Genomic DNA, 15,855 nt, shown 5'->3' with positions numbered 1-15,855 from the left:
GTAGGTCCAAGAGTCATTTTTGACATTTTACCAAAACTATAAAAAATTTCTATCGACAACTCAAATTCTAAACCATAATACTTGAGCATGTAAAAATCATGTCACAAGTCCAAAATGATATTTTATACGTGTTACATACCTTTGGTTCTCAAAATTCCGCATACGGGTCAAAGTAGGCGCGTATGACCCAAATGGATCATAAATACCCATTTTGACCAAAACATGCCAAAACTCATTTTTAACACATTACAATCTTCAAACTTACTTAAATTAATATATCGGACGTGTCCAAGTTTCCCGTTACCCATTTTGACATTTTTAGGCTCAAACGGGTCAAGTGTCCAAACGGGCGGTTTAAATTACATGGTTTATACTTATACAAAATTACCACTTTAGAACACACCATACTATATGAAATAGTTAATATAAGTGTATTAAGTTCGTACAAAAAGTCTCAAGTCTCTAGCATTGGTCATTTAACCCGAAACATTTGAAAAAAAGAACAAGTTTAACACCGTATTTACAGCAGCAACTTCTGTGATTTTTAGAAAAATCATCGCAACTCCAAATCAGTTACCGCCAATTGGAGATGTGGCGTTTTTAAGTGAAGAATCTACATATTTTTTTTTATAGTCTCATTCAACCCAGAACAGCCCCATAAACAGCAAACGTACCCGCTGGTCGAATCAGTTTTTAGCAGCACTTTTAATAAAATGTACAAAACTTTGAACGAGTGTATAGGGTTCAAGAAAAATCGAAATGACCCGATTCTTGAGTCTAAATTCAATAGATTTTCGATGCCTACAATCCTATTAGCCCAGGTTTTTAATTACACCTTGTTAATTGTGTCAAAAACGTACTTTTTCAGCCTATCCTGAAAAGTACCTTATTTTAATCCTAACTTTTGACCCGTTCACCCAATTTACGCAATATCCATATGAAAATTTAACTACTTTTCGAGAGTAATTTATCTAACAACTTCTCAAAAGCTCAAGTTCTAAAACAATTACTTCATGTTAGACCAAATCTAATGCATACAAAACAGTTTTAAGCCAATACGGGTAACCAATATTCGAGCAAACATAACATGAGCAATACGTATTCATTTTACATGATATCCTAGCCTAACTTAAGTGATTTTTAATTATCTAACATATGGTAAATAAATCATATTCCAAATCATAAAGTATTTTGCCCAGAAAATTCGGATTTAAGCATAAACAAGTCAGAACTTCAAATAAGCATAACGAGAGCAATTCTTAATGAAATTCGATGATTCTTAAGCCTAAAGTTATTAATTTTTCGAGAGGATTTCATCTTGATACATATAATTTACAGAAAATATGTCTTTCATATCAGTAGCATGCAATATAAAAACGTGATTTCATTAAAACTACTTAAATGATCAATCAAACACAAATTCGTTTGTAAACATTCAAGGACTTGAGCACTAGACACTATATCTCCCCTAATATGTAGCAAAAACATGAAAACTCAAAAATTAGAGTTTTTAAAACTTACTTTAATCAAGAAATTGTTGGTATGGATGTGTAGAGCTCTTCGAGAGGAATCCGAATATGTAAACAATTTTATGATCAAACTATTTCTTGAAGGTGTTCTTGAGGATGAAAGATTGATGATGATGATGATGATGATGATGAATAGTAATGGGTGTTCTTAAGAAGAGAATAAGATAGATACGTATGTGTGTGTGTTTGGCGAAATGAATCTAGATCATAAATATAAGTAGAAAAGGGAAGTCACGGGTTTAAACTGTAGTAGTCACGGGTAGTTATAAGATATCACGGGTGTAATAATTTGGTAAGCACGGATATTATATCTATTTGCAATTATAATTATAGATGCCACGATTATTAACTGTATAGTCACGGGTTCTATTATATTCTTATCCGTTATCTAAAACCCAATGTATTTTACCTTAATATGATTTACTTAATTGATATATTTTGTATTAAAAAAAATACATTTATATATTGTTCAAAACCTTTTAGAATCTTGACGTTATACTTAGTTGATGTGTTCATAAAATACTTATTTATTATATTTTTAAATTAGATACTGAAAACATGAATGTTTAAACTAATTTTCTCGGGTGTAATTTAAGAATATCCTAATTAATAAAATGATTTTTAAAACTCAATTCTTATATAACATAATAATTATTAAAATTAATAATCATACGTTTTGTTGTTTTAAAATATATTTTTCTCTTTTAAATTAATCGTAGTGTTTTCAAAAAAAATCTAACCAATATTAATAATAGTATATTTAAAAAAAATTACATACAAAATTGTAAATTTTAAGTAACGGTTGTTAAGTTTTCAACGAAAAGTTAACGGAAAAAGTCGGGTTATTACATCATCTAAGTGAGTTAGATTTTTTTCTATTTTCTTTTTGATTTTTTTCAATGAAGGAAAATGACTATTTATGATGTCATCATTATAGTATTTTAATATTAACTATAGATAGTTGTCATTAGCCCCATATTAATTTCATATCATGCCAAATGTATTTTACACATGTCACATCCTCAATATTTTTGATTTTATAAATAATATATTAAATATTAATGAGTTAACTAAATATATAGATTAGAAAAAAGTTAATTTGGAAATACATACATTAATTAAATTTTTTTTTAACAAATTAAATAAAAGAAATAATTTTTTTAAACAAATTAAATAAAAGAAATAAATAAAGTAAACCGATCTAGCTCATCCTTTTTCACAAATTTAATCACTTCCATTTTAACAAATCGCTCTAACCCCAATCTAACCCTAACGTAACGTTGCCAAAATTCACAAAAAATTATCAAAGGATGTAATCAAAGAATAAGGAAGAATCAAAGGATGTAATCAAATGATGATATAATATCAAGCGAAACAAGCATGTGTCTTCTAAATCGACGATCTTATCTCCATCACGGAAAACGCGTAGAACGATTTCAAGTCCTAAAAGATTTTCAGTTTTTTTTTTCTACCATTGTTCAATTGATTGATTTTAAAAATATTGTTCAGCTTATGCGTATTTGAATTTACTAATTAAAAGTTGTTTATTTAATTTTATAAAGATGTTGAAATTATCCTTATTTATCGATGATTCGTTTCTAATTATGCGACTATATATTATCGATTATTTATCAATTTCAGTTCCATTCGATTTAATAATTCCGGTCGAAAGGATATCATTTGTTTTGGAATATACATAGTGACTTACATCATCACATTGATACATCATCACGTGGTGTTACACCTCCAAAATATTATTATTCAAAGGCGACCTTAAATGTGTTGAACCTTTGATCAGTTGTGTTTCTAATTTATATTAATTTTGTGTAAATATGAACTAATGTTTATAAAGGTTGGTTGTTTTCGTTATCATAATTCAGCACGAATAATTTGACCAACTTGCATATTTGGATGTAAAAAAACAATGAAATTCCAAATTCACTTAATATTTTTTATAATATATATAACATGATAATGATAATAATAATAATATAATAATATTAATTATATTTAAAATTTTACTACACTAACTAATTCGGAGGATTAATTTATAAACACAACTAGGTGATATTACTGTAACTTTTTTAGATCTTTTTTCTATAATTAAGTTTATTTTTATATATTTTCAAATAAATACTTAATAAATAATAATAACAGATATTAAAAATACTTTCATCTACCGAAAGGTCACTGACTTATCGGTATCGAGGTGACCCTTTCAACCTATAGATTTGGGGTTTGAGTCCCGGGTAGGGTATGTATATATCCGTGTTTAAATTTGTGTATGTGTGTGTTTTTTAATTGTCTTTAAAAAAAAAAAAAATACTTACATCTTTTTTATAAAATCCCCAATTGCTTTTATGAAATTCGTTTTCTTTTTCAAGAAAATTAAAAACAATAAACTGCCTAGAAACCACGCTTTCCAACGATAAGCTTTACACATAATAAAAACGAATAGTATATATACTCAAACAACTCCATAATATTTTGCCACCGTAACTGCGCCGCTACCACCGCCGCCGCCACCGCCACCACCACCATATTTGTTCTAACCGTCTTATAATTCAAGATCCGTAGGTTTCCGCCGTATGGCGCTGAGAGCCGACGAAACCACCATTCATGATCGCCGTTTTGGTGGTACGGTTGCTGTTTCTTGATTTATTATGTGGTGGTTAAAGTCCGATAATGGTGGTCACAATTATTACGATATGTGGTTGAAACCCATAGAATTGATTTGGTTACACTGTAAAACACGAGACCCGTTCTTTTTAATTGAATCATTAATTCTTTATTTTATATGTAATCTGAAGTGTATATTTGTTGGTTAGGGTTTTATTATTGAGACCGATTGTCTTTGATGTTGGTTTGCGAAAATCTGTTTAAAAATTGAGTTTTTTTTTGTGTGGGTTTCAGGGTTTATGACTTGGCTTGTAAAACATTTCTTCCTTTGATGTTAGTTTGCTAAAATATTTCTAAAAATTGACAGTTTTAGATGTCGATTTATATTGTGGCATGTAACAAATGTTACTTCGATGTTGGTATGCTAAAATCTGTTTACATTGACGGTTTTGATACGAGTTTTTCTCTTGGTTTGTAAAAAATGCCCCTTTGATGTTGGTATGCTAAAATCTCTTTAAATAACGGTTTATGATGTGTGATTATATCGTGGCTTACAAAAAATGTCCCTTCGATGCTGGTTTTGATATGGGTTTATGTCGTGGCCTGTACAAATAAGTCCCTACGGTGCTGGTTTGTCAAAATTTGGTTTAAAATTCATTGACAGTTTTGATGTGCATTTTATATAGTGGCTTATAAAAAATATAAAAAAATGTCCCTTCGATGTTGGTATGCTAAAATCTGTTTACATTGACGGTTTTGATATGGGTTTTTTTTCTTGGATTGTAAAAAATGTCCCTTCGATGTTGGTATGCTAAAATCTTTTAAAATTGATGGTTTATGATGTGAGATTATATCGTGGCTTGTAAATAAAATTGTCCCTGCTGCTGGTTTGCCATCATCTATTTAAAATGACTGTTTTGATGTGGGTTTATGTTGTGGCCCGTACAAATAAGTCCCTATGGTGTTGGTTTGTCAAAATTCGGTTTAAAAATTATTGGCGGTTTTGACTTGCATTTGTATAGTGGCATCTAAAAAACGTCCCTTCGATGTTGGTTTGCAAAAACCTATTTAATTTGACGGCTTTGATGTGGATTATGCTGTGGCATATAAAAAATGTCCCTTTGATGTTGGTATGCTAAAATGTGTTTACATTGACGGTTTATGATGTGGGATTATGGCGTGGCTTCTTAAAATAATGTTCCTTCGATGTTGGTATGCTAAAACTTATGTGAATTGACGGTTTATGATGTGTGATTATGTCGTGGCTTGTAAAAAAATGTCCCTTTGATGTTGGTATGCTAAAATCTCTAAAATTGACGGTTTATGATGGTTTTGTAAAAAAATGTCCCTTCGATGTCCCTTCGGCTTGTAGAAAATGTCCCGCCGATGTTAATATGCTAAAATCTCTATAAATAGATGGTTTATGATGTGGGATTATGTCCTGACTTGTAAAAAAATGTCCCTTCGATGTTGGTATGCTAAAATCTCTAAAATTGACGGTTTTTGATGTGGGATTATATCATGGCTTGTGAATAAAATTGTCCCTGCTGCTGGTTTGCCATCGTCTGTTTAAAATGACTGTTTTGATGTGGGTTTATGTCGTAGCCCGTACAAATAAGTCCCTATGGTGTTGGTTTGTCAAAATTTGGTTTAATTTTTTTTGGCGTTTTTGACTTGCATTTGTATAGTGGCATCTAAAAAACGTCCCTTCGATGTTGGTTTGAAAAAACCTATTTAATTTGATGGCTTTGATGTGGATTATGTTGTGGCATATAAAAAATGTCCCTTTGATGTTGTTATGCTAAAATGTGTTTACATTGACGGTTTATGATGTGGGATTATGGCGTGGCTTCTTAAAAAATGTTCCTTCTATGTTGGTATGCTAAAACTTATGTGAATTGACGGTTTATGATGTGTGATTATGTCGTGGCTTGTAAAAAAATGTCCCTTTGATGTTGGTATGCTAAAATCTCTAAAATTGACGGTTTATGATGGTTTTGTAAAAAAATGTCCCTTCGATGTCCCTTCGGCTTGTAAAAAATGTCCCGCCGATGTTAATATGCTAAAATCTCTATAAATTGGTGGTTTATGATGTGGGATTATGTCCCGACTTGTAAAAAAATGTCCTGCTAAAATCTCTAAAATTGACGGTTTTTGATGTGGGATTATGTTGTGGCTTGTAAAAAAATGTTCTTTCGATGTTGGTATGCTAAAATCTCTATGAATTGACGGTTTATGATGTGGGATTATGTTGTGGCTTGTAAAAAATGTCCTTTCGATGTTGGTATGCTAAAATCTCTTTGAATTGACGGATTACGTTGTTGGATTATGTCGGGGCTTGTAAAAAAAATGTCCCTTCGATGTTGGTATGTAAAATCTCTAAAATTGACGGTTTATGATGGTTTTGTAAAAAAAATGTCCCTTCGATGTCGTCCCTTCGGCTTGTAAAACTTGTCCCGTCGATGTTAGTATGCTAAAATCTCTATGAATTGATGGTTTTTGATGTGGGTTTATGTCGTGGTTTGTAAAAACATGTTCCTACGATGTTGGTATGCTAAAATCTCTATGAATTGATGGTTTATGATGTGGGATTATGTTGTGACTTGTAAAAAAATGCCCCTTCGATGTCTGGTTTGCCATAGTTTGTATAAAATGACGGTTTTGATGTGGGTTATCTCGTGGTCTGTTCATATAAGTCCCTTCGGTGTTGGTTTGTCAAATCACTTGAAATTGACGGTTTTTGTGTGAATTTGTCATAGCTTGTCTGCCGCTTAGAGCCTAACCTATGAAAATTTGATTCTACCATTTTCATGGCGTCTTTGTTTATTTTTTTTTATTTATTTTTTATTTTCTTATTTATTATTACTTTATATATATATATATATATATATATATATATATATATATATATATATATATATATATATATATATATATATATATATACAACAACAACAATACCCAATCCCACAGATGTAGGGTATGGGGGAGGTGGAGTGTAGACAATCATTCCTCGAACCCTAGATTAGAAGGAAGTTACTACTCCACCCGCGGGTATAAAACCCGCGACTAGATAAGATCGTCCATCCCTCTACTCGAGAGCCAAGAGATTGCTTCCTAAAGGACCTCCGGCCAGGAATGCTCATCAAAATGAGATAGTGTGGGCATACGTACCTGTAAGAGTTGTGTGCGCCTAGGAAGATGCAACCATACAAAGTAGCCATAAAATCAAACACAAATAGCAGAAATGCACAACAGTATGACAGACAGCATGAATGGTATAATGCGCAGTAATATGTAGTTTCAAGTAGGCATACAAACAAACAAAAAACACAGTCACGCACCCACACACACACACACACAACCACACGCCCACCTACACTCACCCACCCACCCCCCCACCCCCCACCGTAACATAAGCATGTATGTGTATATGCTCCCACACACACATAAGCATGAATAAATACCTATACCTAAACACGTATACATATAGAAACTTTCATAGGTATATATACCTAGATACCGATACAGACAAACATATATATATATTTATCTTTTTTTTTTTCTTTCTTTTTTTTCATTCTTTATGGCCGGAGGTCCCCTTGAAAGCAATCTCTTTACCCGTCGAATAGAGAGAGGGAGGACTTTCTCCGCTCTTGTGAGTGTTTAACTCGAGGTGGAGAAATGATTTCTCTTTATTCTAGGATAGAGGAAGGATTGTCTACATCCCACCTCCCCCATACCCCACTCATATGGGATTGGGTATTGTTGTTGTTGTTGTTAAAAAAATCTCTCTTCGGAGTTGGTTTGCGAAAATGTGTTTAAATTTATTGTTTTGATGTGGGTTTATGTCTCTTTGATGTTGGTTGGTAAAAAAATTTTTATGTTGGTTTCTTAAAATCTGTATGAATTGACGGTTTTGATGTGGGTTTTCGTCGTGGCTTGCAAAATAATGTCACTTGGATGTTGGTTTGCTAACTTCCGTTTAGATTGACGGTTTTGATGTTGGGTTTATATCATGGCATGTACAAATAAGTCCCTCCGGTGTTGGTTTGTCAAAATTTGTTTAAAAATAATTGACGGTTTTGATATGGATTTATATAGTGGGCTGTAAAAAAATGTCCCTTCGATGTTTGCTTGCTAAACCTATTCAAATTGACGGTTTTGATGTGGATTTATGTTGCGACATGTAAAAATTGTGGATTTATGCTAAAATCAGTTTACATTGACGGTTTTGATGTGGGTTTTTGTCGTGGTTTGTAAAAACTGTCCCTTTGATGTTGGTATGCTAAAATCTCTTTAAATTGACGGTTTATGATGTGGGATTATGTTGTGGCTTGTATGAAAAAGCCCATTCGATGCCTGGTTTACCATAATCTGTTTAAATTGACGGTTTTGATGTGGCTTTATGTCGTGGCCTGTGCAAATGAGTCCCTGCGGTGCTGTTTTGTCAAAAAAAATTTAAAAGTTATTGACGGTTTGATTTGGATTTGTATAGTGTCTTGTAAAAAAAGTCCCTTCGATGTTTAAATTGACAGTTTTGATGTGGATTTATGTTGTGACATGTAAACAATGTCCCTTCGATGTTGGTATGCTAAAATCTGTTTACATTGACGATTCTGATGTGGGTTTTTGTCATGGTTCGTATAAAATGTCCCTTCGATATCGGTATCCTAAAACCTTCTTATATTGACTGTTTATGATGTAAAATCATGTCATGGCTTGGTAAAAAATGTTTATGACTGTTCACGAAGGTATAATTATTTTTTGCTGTGATCATGATTTACAGAATGTGATTTTATAGATCTGAAAAAATGTTGAAATTTATTATTCATGTGAGATAACTGGTGTAAGTCGAGAAAATTTCACTTTGACTGCAAAAACTAAGAAGAACCTAATATACTACAGTTAATAGCACACGTGCTATTTACCCCCTGTACTGAAAGTATAACATGTTATTTACCGCACTGCATTTCATTTTGAAACACACCTTTACATCGCATTTTAGGTATGGATGTAGTATGTACATAATTGTTTTATGTGTGATACTTTTGTATCATATTTGTTTGTGTATATACTATTGGTTAATTTAGAGATAAACTGTAAATGCCAATCACATCGTTTTATAAAAGATGCAATGCTATTTTTACCCCCTGTACTGAAAGTATAACATATTATTTATCATACTGCATCTCATTTTGAAACAGACTTTTATATCGCATTTTGGGTATGGGGGTAGTGTGTACATAATAGTTTTATGTGTGACATTTAATATCAAATTTGTTTGTGTATACTATTGGTTAAATTAGAGATAAGATTATAAATGCAAATCACATATTTTTATAAAAATAGCAATGCTTTGCACTTTTTTCATTCTGGTTGCTTTAATGATACTGGGATTTGCAGATATACTACAAACTTGATGAGCTGATGGTAAATACTTTGCAATTTGTTGTGTCGAACAACCCTGCCCATTTCCAGCTGATCTTATCGAATGAGTTTTAAAACGTTATCCACGTAAGTTCAAAATTCCACTTGTATATAGCTGTTAGACATGGCCAATGCCACCCTTTTATCTATGATCGAGTCAATTATTATTATTGACATATTTGATCGTTTACAGTTGTATAGATTAGTTCAATTCAGTTTAATTTGTTACATTTCTATAGATTTATGTGTTTGTATGACCAATATATATATGTGCAACACTCGAAGAAAATGAGGTATCACTACTGCTGCTACTACAAGCTCTGTTCCCAGTTCGTTTTGTACGTATCGATATCTATCTTTCTATACCTACGTATAAACCTAAATTATCTTTTTTCTTACTTGTCAACTTCTGGTTAATCTGGATTATTTGTCAATTTTCTGTTAATTGTCTACCAATTAAGCTGACTTGTCGGTTATCCACAGCAGACATATACACTCTATATACTTCCATGTCTGCAATTTTATTGTAAAAAAGCGTAATTTACAGAATTATGGCTTTGAGATTTGATCAGATCCTAAATTAGCATAATTTTATTGAAAGCAAATTCAAACAGTCATTCAGTTGAGCTATGGGTCTGATTTATATTACTTTGTTTGAGTGCTTCTTGATGTAGACTTCAAAATGGAGGCATTTAGAAAGGAGGTACTATGCTTTCTTCAAAATCTGAGACTATTCTTTATGGGTTAGGTTGACCTGATACCATTGTATACAATTCCTTGTTAATGGTTGTTGCTATTCATTAACGTATCATAAGTTGGTTTTCAACAGTTTAAAATGAAATGTGTGGAAAATTATGGATTTGGGAGTGGATGAACAACCCAATGAAGAGTCGGTTTATGCCGTGGCTTGTTAAAAAAGGTCTCATGTTGATTTGCTAAAATCTTCTTAAATTGACGTTTTTGATGCGGGTTTATGTCGCGGCTTGTTAAAAGTTATCCCTTTGATGTTGGTTAGTTAATAGTTAGTTAATTTAAATTAACTGTTCTTAAGTGGCTTTATGCATTCACTTGTTAATAGTTAGTTATTTTAAATTAACTGTTTGTAAAATCTGTTTAAGTTGACGGTTTTGAACTTTTGATGATGGGGTTTGATTCTGGTATCTCAAAATTTGTTTAAAATTTACGGTTATGATGTGGGTTCATGTTGTGACTTGTAAAATACGTCGTTAGTTTGTTAAAACTGTGTTAATTGACGGCTACGATGTTGGTCACAATTTCTGTAAATACGTCTCACATTAGCTATGATGAACTGTTATTTTCATTAAAAGGTGAGTATTCGATCCTTATTCTGGAAGGGGAAAAACTGAATGGTGTTTTCATTATGCAACTGTGTATGCAAAATGTTTGCCAGCCTTGATGGAATCGTTATCTTTTGCTTTGAAATCCCCAAAATCGGATCCGAGGTAAAATAAACTAACCGCGTAAATAAATACGAGCTAGTTTTGTAGTGGCTTGTTAATAGAAAAAAAATAGTGTGTCTGCTTTGGCCAATGTAAAGTTGGTTAAATTGGATTGCGGGTGAAAAAGGAAGTAAATGATAGTTTTATGATTATTTGGTAAAATAGCAATCAAAATTATTGTGAATATATGGACTAGGGATGGCAAGAAGACCCGTACACGGTGGTTAAACCTTTTGGGTCGGGTTCAAGTGTTTCTTCCTGGCATCTTTTATCCGGATCCATCCTATCCGACATGCCTTGATTATGTTTTGTCCGGAACTCTTCTGACATGCATTTGTTCACGGTATCGGTTCTTTTGTCTGCAACTCTTTTATCTTATTTCTTCTGAATGTGTTCTTTGACCGGTGTCGGCTCCATATATGATCTTTGCCGGTCCGCGTTCATTTATAAAATAGATAATCTTTATATAAAAATGAAGATTATCTGATACGCATCCTATGGTGCGTCATTATCTAGCTTGTAAAATTCAATTGCAACTAATATGAATATTATCGCGCGTGATGTTTTTGTTAGTGTTTTTAACAAGTACCAGAACTATTCTTGTTGCTACTATTTACAGAGCTCCAACTGACTTGAATCAGGTGAGCTCTATGTTGGATTTATCTTATACCCATATACCAGAATTTAGAGGATCTAAAAGATTTATAATATGTGTGTACCTAATGATGCTACTACAGGTAGAAATTCTAAAGCAAGAATACTACAAGCGGATGAAGCAAGCGCTAGTTGCAGCAATAGTGATAGCAAAATGAATGAAAAATGTACCAGTGTAAGAACGAAAAGATAGTCGAAATCCATTTTTACGCTCTGATAGCATGTCGGTTGATGGAAATGGAACTCTTGGTACAAGTAAGAATGAAAAGAAGAGATCTTGTATGTTTGAATTGTGCTTGAAATTGGTTGAAGAAACTCACTTTCTTAAAGCTTTTCTGAAGCTAATGGCACAAAGTAAAAGCTTTAGGAAAGCTCATTTTTTATATTTCAAGCGATTTAATAAACAAGATTTATCAATAGACGGATGATAAGAGTTTCATCTGCAGCCGTGGTTTATTGTTATTAACTAGCCCGGTTCGGCCCGTGCGATGCGGCGGGGTTTTCGGTATGCATATTCATATTTAACGTAGCGTTTGCAAACATGTTAAGACCCGTTTAGATGTAGGTGCGCGTACCGTTGTTGAAAAATTGTCCGTTTCGAACGTAGTTAATCTCGTTTTGTTCGAAAAATTATTTCAAATTTAATGGTGGTAGCGGTGAAAATTAACTCGCGTCAAGTAGGAAGATAAGACCCGTTTTAGATGTAGGTGTGCGTATCGTTTTTGAAAAATTGTCTGTTTCGAACGTAGTTAGTAGTTTTGTTCGAAAAAATATTTCAAGTTTAATGGTGGTAGCGGTGAAAATTAACTCGCGTCGAGTAGGACGATAAGGCCCATTGAAGTTTTTGGTGGGTTTTGTAGAATTAAATAAAAAATAAATTTAGATTTTAAACCCTAAAATTTACGAATTATATCCCTGAAAAATTGTATTTGTTGAATTCTTAAAGGGGGGCTGGATGTAACCTTGTTATAGTGTTATATTATATAGTATATATACAATAATAGTAGATATTTTATCTTATATCTATATCTATATCTATGTCTATCTTCTATCTATCTATAGTAATTGAGTTCTAGAATCATTTGTATGATGTATTAAATACGGTTAACTCAATAAAATTTACCCATTAAATTTAATAGACGGTTATATAAGGTTAAAAATTATTATGGTAAAAAATTAAAACAAAAAAAGATAAATACCATATTAAATAAAAACGTCATAAATATATTTAAAGTAATTAATGAGCAATAAATATATGAATCTTTCATCTTCTAGGTAACGTAAGCTTTTTTTAGCCTATAAATATGTCATCTTCATTTCATTTTTTAATATCAATCGTATAAAAGAGCACATCATATTACTTATATTGTATTCTCGATTTTTTTTTAGATGGAAAGAATAAATGATATATAGATTATTATTATAGTAGATATAGTATATGATATATATATATATATATATATATATATATATATATATATATATATATATATATATATATATATATATATAATAATAAACATAATATATGTTTTTTGTTTTTGTAGGTATCGAATAAACACCAATTTCAAAATATTGTAAACCGCGGATAAGGCAAGAAGAAACGTGGTTGACTTTATGTTGGATCGATTGGTCCGAAGATCTCTTTTTAATGTTAATATTATGATATTATGATTATTATATTATATATTTGTATAACTTATATGATTAATAATTAAGATTATGATGATTATTATTATGATTATAATTCGTAATTATAATTATAATTATGAATATGATTACTATTATTATTTTTATTATTATTATATTTTAGTTATAATTCATATAACTATATGATTATTATAGGTGTAACATTTTTTATAGGTGCAATGACATTATTATGACTATAATTCATAATTATAATTATGAATATGATTACGATTATTATTATTATTATTATTATTATTATTATTATTATTATTGTTATTATTATTGTTGTTATTATTATTATTATTATTATTATTATTATTATTATTATTATTACAGTTTAGTTATAACTAGTCCGGGTCCGGCCCGCGCGATGCGGCGGGGACTCATGGTCCGGTTCCGAATGTAGTTAGTTTCGTTTTGTTGATAAAATTATTTCGAACCTAACGGTGCTGGCGAAAAAATTTAACTCGCGGCGAGCAGGAAGATACGGGTTGTCGTTGTGTTTAGCGTTTTTTAAAAAGTGTCCGTTTTGAACGTAGTTATTATCGTTTTGTTCATAAAATTATTTCGAGTATGACGGCGCTGTCGGAAAAATTTAAGTCGCGCCGAGCGGGAAGATACAGGCTGTCATTGCGTTTAGCGTTTTTTAAAAAGTGTCCGTTTTCAACGTAGTTAGTTTCGTTTTGTTCGTGAAAATATTTCGAGTTTAACGGTATGGTCGGTGGAATTTAACTCGGGTCGAGAAGGACGATACGGGCTGTCGAAGCGATTGGGTGGAGTTTTTTTATTTTAAGTTATATAATTGACTGTTTTTACCCCTGGAGTATGGTGTATTTTTTGTAACCTGTTTGGAGTTGAGGGGGTTAAATTGTAAATCAAGTGTGAAAAGGGGCTGTTACTATTGTGGTTTTGGCATTCAGCGTACGACCAAGATCCACTCGTCTAATAGTATACGACCAAGATCCACTCGTCTAATAGTATATGTAAAATTTATATAAGTATGATTATTATAGGTGTAATGCTTTTTTATCCATATATATATATATATATATATATATATATATATATATATATATATATATATATATATGCAACGATATCTATTAATATAAATATGAAAAATAAAAAGTTTGAAACTATTATTATTATTTATGTCATAGCTTAATTTTAAATTTATGACAAAATTATGATAAGAAAAATGAAAATATTGAAACTAATCATATAATTTATGACATATAAATTTACTTATTATGAATGAATGTTTATAACTAAAGTTAAATTAATGTAAAGTTTATAAGGTTTACTACTCTTGGTGGTGTTATATATCTTTATTATAATAGTTAATAAATAATTATTAATTTCATATTAATTGTTATTCAATGTCATGAACCTTCAATATTATTATATTAATGAGTTTTATATTTTGTGGTGTAGTAATATGTGACGGTTCATGTTTATATTTAAGATTTTTTTATAATCCAATTATTATGTATCTACTTATTGTCATATATGAAGTCATAAAGGAAGATCTTAAAAAATTTAATGGTAAATTTAAAGGTAATATATGTTTTAATATTATGAATCGTACTACAATATGTAAACTTTGATATCATTTGTTAACTCATTTAACCACGTTTAGTAAACTTTTGCTTATATATAGTTTCATGGTTAGTACATATGACCCGAATGTGCATATTTTCATAGTGGTAAACAAAACATATGCACAAAATTCTACTTAACCACTTGCATAAGGGGACCAACCTCAACTTTCACTTCAAGGTTAATATGTTTTCAACCAATTCCCGCCATAACTCAAACCATTCGGAACAGGAATTTTAAAATAGTGAAATTTGAAACAAGTCGTGCAACGCACGGGCATTGCCTCCTAGTAATATATAAAGATTGAGTACATGGGAAGTAATGAGGTCTAATAAAAAAAATATAAAGATTGAGTACATTGGAAGTAAATGAGGTCTAATAAATGTATTTTATTTAAAAAATTTCAAGAGTTGTTCTTTAAATTAAAGTAAAAAAAAAGTATAAAACTATAATCTTTTATTTCTTTTATATAACATTCAAATTTAAAAGCGTCCGTTTTGCGTATAGTTAGTGACATTGTGTTCTTAAAATTATTTCAAGTTTAACGACGGTGTCGGAAAAATTTAACTCGTTGCGAGCGAGAGGATATGACCCGTTGAATATTTGGGTGGAGTTTATTTAAGATTTTTTTTTTATGAAAATGGTTATTTGACACTTTACCCCCCTCTTTGGGGGGTCGATTTGATTTTTTGAAAGGGGTGGGGGGGCTTTGTAAGTGAAATGAAATTTAGGGAGAAAAAAAAGGTAAAAAGACGAAAATGCCCGTAATTATTATTCATCATTTTTGTCTAATAGATAGTATAGTAATCTGTGTGGGATTCAAAATTTTACTAAATACATTTCAAAATACATATGATGTTGTACAACTAAAAAGG

General features: G+C 31.1%; 1 long non-coding RNA gene across 1 annotated transcript; it reads left to right on the top strand.

Annotated features, from left to right (window-relative positions):
- The first annotated feature begins 7,932 nt into the window (after positions 1–7,932).
- On the top strand, positions 7,933–12,337 carry LOC139898407 (uncharacterized). The gene is made up of 3 exons (XR_011777006.1): positions 7,933–8,902; positions 9,555–11,679; positions 11,776–12,337. It is a non-coding gene; the product is annotated as an uncharacterized lncRNA (long non-coding RNA).
- The last annotated feature ends 3,518 nt before the right edge of the window (positions 12,338–15,855 follow it).

The sequence above is a fragment of the Rutidosis leptorrhynchoides genome, chromosome 3, assembly GCF_046630445.1.
Source record: "Rutidosis leptorrhynchoides isolate AG116_Rl617_1_P2 chromosome 3, CSIRO_AGI_Rlap_v1, whole genome shotgun sequence".
Taxonomy (NCBI): domain Eukaryota; kingdom Viridiplantae; phylum Streptophyta; class Magnoliopsida; order Asterales; family Asteraceae; genus Rutidosis; species Rutidosis leptorrhynchoides.
The sequence above is the reverse complement of the archived record's forward strand: the minus strand, read 5'-3'. Positions and strand labels throughout refer to the sequence as shown.